At 52.6% G+C, this 4087-nt stretch overlaps 1 pseudogene; it reads right to left on the reverse strand.

Moving 5' to 3' along the window:
- Positions 1-2094: 2094 nt before the first annotated feature.
- LOC103740647 lies at positions 2095-3119 on the reverse strand (annotated as a pseudogene).
- Positions 3120-4087: the final 968 nt, after the last annotated feature.

Genomic DNA, 4087 nt, shown 5'->3' on the forward strand with positions numbered 1-4087 from the left:
AAAGAACCCCAAAAGGAAAAGGCACCCGTTTTACTCCAGGAACTAGATACAGAACTTGTTTTCTGTGGATTTTTTTAAATGTTTTTGTCTTCTTTGTCTTTTTTTTTTTTACTTTGTAAATAAATTCAACGTACAGATTTTAATAAAGAATGGATGCTGTTTGAGGAAGCTTGCTGGGGGGCTGGGCAGGGCAACGGTGCTTTCCCCACCCACCTCAATCTGTTTGCCCATCCTGAAGCTTCAAGTTGGGCGGAAAAGCCGAAACCCTATGCAAGAGGTCTGCTCCCGCCCCGACCTCCAGGCTCAGTGAGCTATGGAGAGAAAGCTGAGAAGACAACTTACTGCAAAACCGTTTTAAACAGAAAACATTCACACACATTAATGTGTGCACATGTCCAGACGCTGACAATATGAGCTTGGAAACATCCGGGCCAAGCTGTGCATGGGGGCAACGGCTCTCACACCCTCCCGTCCTTGGACATAGGGTGCAAGGGAGTCCTGGCTTTCAAGGCGGGGCAGAGCCCCACCTGCACCTGGCTTTCAAGGCCTCTGTTCAAGTCCACCTTGGAAACCTGAAACTGATAAATACTACAGTGAAAAGGCATCTTTAATATACTTTCGAAAAATATCTGAAGTAATTTGCTAAGGTTGAGTGTGATTTCCCTTTGAGGGTACTTTGTCCTTGCAGGGTGGGGGAGGCAGCCGGGGAGGACTGGGTACTCCGGCCAAGGGTCGGCCTCAAGGACAGCCTTGCTGCGGTCCCCATAGCTATATCCTCCTTGGCCGGATGTTGTGGGCTGCGATGAGGATGAGGTGGGGTACGCTTTCGATGACCTGCACTTTGGTCCAGCATTTCCCACGCTTGCTGTGGCGGATCGGTCTTCCCAGGCCTGGGTTCTGGCGCTGCGCGTGCGCAGAGTAAGCTTTGCCCAACTACTGGGGGGAGTGCACAGCGCAACCTCCCGTGCTACTCCACCGTAAAGTCTCCCCGGGAGAACTGCTTGGTGCCGACCGCACCCCTGCCTTTGCCTGGATGAGGGCGAGCTTCATGCCTTCCTCCTTCCTCCGACTCCAGCTCAGCTTAGCTCTTCCGCAGCACCTTCGCACCGGGAGGAAGTCTGACTTTGCGGTTCTGCTGCGTTGGTCATTGAGCCCTTCTCCCCAGGAGCCCGCCTGCCCGTGAGGGCCTTTTTCAGGGCTTGAAGGACGGGGTGGACTTTCGGGAGGGTCTGCTGCTTGGAGGTTCTAGTTTGGGGGAGGTGCCTGGGGAACCTCCGCTGGCGTCCCTGACCGTCTCTCCCTGGGATCTGATGGCGCTTTGGATGGCATCACCAGCCTTTTCCTCTTCTGGCTTCCTGTAGGGTCCAGCTGAAAGTTTCCCCTGACCTTTGACTTCCTGCAGGGCCAGAGTTCTCTTCCTGAAGCGGGGAAGGCATCCCAGAGCGTTTGTCTGGGCTCCTGCAGGGATAGATCTTTGCACCTCACTTTCTCGCCGGTGCGGGGCCTCCCCCGGCCCTCTGGTCCACTATCTCCTGGCCCAGGGCCTTTGCTGCCCACCGCACAGGGCTTGGACGTCTTCCTGCTTGCAGCCTGGCCAGGCCCGGCCCAGCCCCACCTTCTTCCCTCTGGTGAGCACCCAGGAGGGCCACAGCTTCCGCCTCTCAGCTCCTGCTTCCTGCCTCCAGGAGCTGCTCACCACAATGATGCAAAATAGAAATGCTTCTGGGTCCTATTGCCAGAAACCAGATTCCCCACTTCGGTTTTTTGTTTGTTTGTTTGTTTTTGTTTGTTTGTTTGTTTTTTGTCTTGTTATAGAACATTTATTTTCCCATGAAACACTCGAGTTTAGGTCAGTGAGAAATCATTTTAATCAAAGAATTTTACAGTTTCTTCCCACACATCCTGCTTTGACAGCTCTTTCACGAAGTTTAAACAAAAGCCTCTTGTTCCCGAAACCACTGCTGTGCACAGCACCTGCCACCTCAGCCCCTCCATCTCTCATGAAGGGCTTCATAGACATCGTCCTTGGTTTGCACTGAGACGGTAACAGAAGGACCAGATTTGGGGGCCGCTTTGGCGAGAGGCACAGCAGAATCATCCTCCCACTTTCTCTGGGGGAATAGCGGTAGCCCCTTTATTCTGCCCACGAACTCTCAGTGCAGTGGGCACAAATCTGGTAATCCCTGCCTTGGGTTTGGTGATCTGTGGCCTGGCACTGATGGTTGCTGTGACTTTCTTCTGGATGGTGGCTGTACTTGCATCGTCCTCCTTGAATCAAGTTGGGAGGAGCGCTTAATATCCCTGGGTTGGGCCAGGGAGCTGGTGGGAAAAGCCCAGGTGGAGATCCTAGGGGAGGCACCAGAGGTGGGCACATCATGTCAGGCCGAGATGGAGGGATACCTGGAGGTGCAGGAGGAGGTAATCTTGCTGGGGGCCCTCGAGGAGGAGGATCTGGGGGAGGGCCAGGAGGTCTGGCTGGTGGTGGTCCTGGAGGTAAAGTCATGGTAAAGGCCCTCGGATTCCAGGTGGTCTAAGGAATAGGGGCACCCCTGGAGGTGGCCCGGGAGGCCATAAAGGTGGTCCTGGCATGGGTGGGGCTTGTATCTGAGAAGGAGGAGCAGACTGTGGGGCAGCCTGCAGCTGTGAGGAAGCAGTTGCACGGTCCGAGTGAGAATCCCCTTTGTGCTGCTTCTGTGACAGCCTTTCCACTTCGGAATCATCAGAGTCGTCCTCATCATCTTCCTCTGAAAATTCCCTCACTTCCCGTCCCTCCTCGGGGGCTTCCTGGCTTGCCACTTGAAGCATCGTGGCTTGGAGAGGAATTAGCTCCTCCTGCTCTTCTTCCGGGATTTTCCAGGCATATCAGTGTATCATACGCTGAGACCTGACTTCTCTTCAGGGTTGTCCCTCTCACTGTCGTCACGATGCACAAACTCATTGCTCTCACTCTATCCGTCGGACCTGTACCCATGACTGCCGTCGGTGCTGTGGTCATTCTTATCCTGGATGCATGTCCTCAGGGAAGCCGTCATCCTCACTAGTGCTGGAGACCCGCAGAGCAAGCTCGGGACTATACAAGGGGGAAGCTCTAGGGCAAAGCCCACTTTGTGGCCATACATCTGCAGGACTTGGGGAGGAGGCTGGCCCAGGTGGGGGGCCAGGAGGCTTTCTGCCGGGGGCAAATGTGGAACACCATGTCCGAGAAGAGGGAGGAAGAAACCGCTTGTCCCGGATTTTCTTAAGGATGGAGGGTGACTGGCCAGGAAGCCACATGTCCTGGACCAAAATGTTGGAGAGAGGGGGTGGCATATCTGGCAATGTTCTCTATGCCACGTACTGGGCATTCTTGACAGCACCAAAACACTAGCTAAGCTGGGCCCTCTTCTGTTCCTAGGCCCCTCCTAGCTTTCTCAATTCTTTGTAACTATTTGGATTTTCTTTTTCATAAAGTCGTAGAATTCATCCAAAGGTTTCAGTTTTTCAAGCTTGTCCTTCAGGACTTTCTCATTTAACTGTGGCTGTTGCACTTGGTTAAACTCCATTTTGTCCAATTTATCCATGTCCCGGATAATCTGATTGGGATCCTTCATCTTTGCATCTTGTGCCCTCATGCGTTGCTTTTGTTTTTCTCCAATTCTCTTTCCCTGGCTTGCTTTCGAGCTTGGTCTGCGGGGTTCATAAATTTCCCATTTTTGGTGGATGATGTTGATCTCCGTCTCATGTTGACAATCTGTATGTTTACTTCATCTTAAAAAGTAAAAAAACTGGACTGTGAGGCTTCAGAGATGGAGAGGTCAGGCTGCTGCCCAAGGGGCCTTCACCTCTGCCCCTCAGTCAACCACCCTGCCACCACCATCTTGAAACCTCTCCTTGCCCTCTCTGTTTTTAAGCAGTCCAGGAGCCCCGCCCATATCATGGTATCACCCACTTCTAAGGCGTGTCTTCCCACTTTAATCCAATCCAAAAACACCCTCTCACCCATGCCCAAACATATTCTGCCTTCTAAATTTTTCTAGATCTGTGTAGTAGACAGAACCTGGTTTAAAATAACCAAGTACAGTTGCTGTCTGAGTACAAATCTTAATGT

The sequence above is a fragment of the Nannospalax galili genome, unplaced genomic scaffold (assembly GCF_000622305.1).
Source record: "Nannospalax galili isolate Female #2095 unplaced genomic scaffold, S.galili_v1.0 scaffold841, whole genome shotgun sequence".
NCBI classification, from domain to species: Eukaryota; Metazoa; Chordata; class Mammalia; order Rodentia; family Spalacidae; genus Nannospalax; species Nannospalax galili.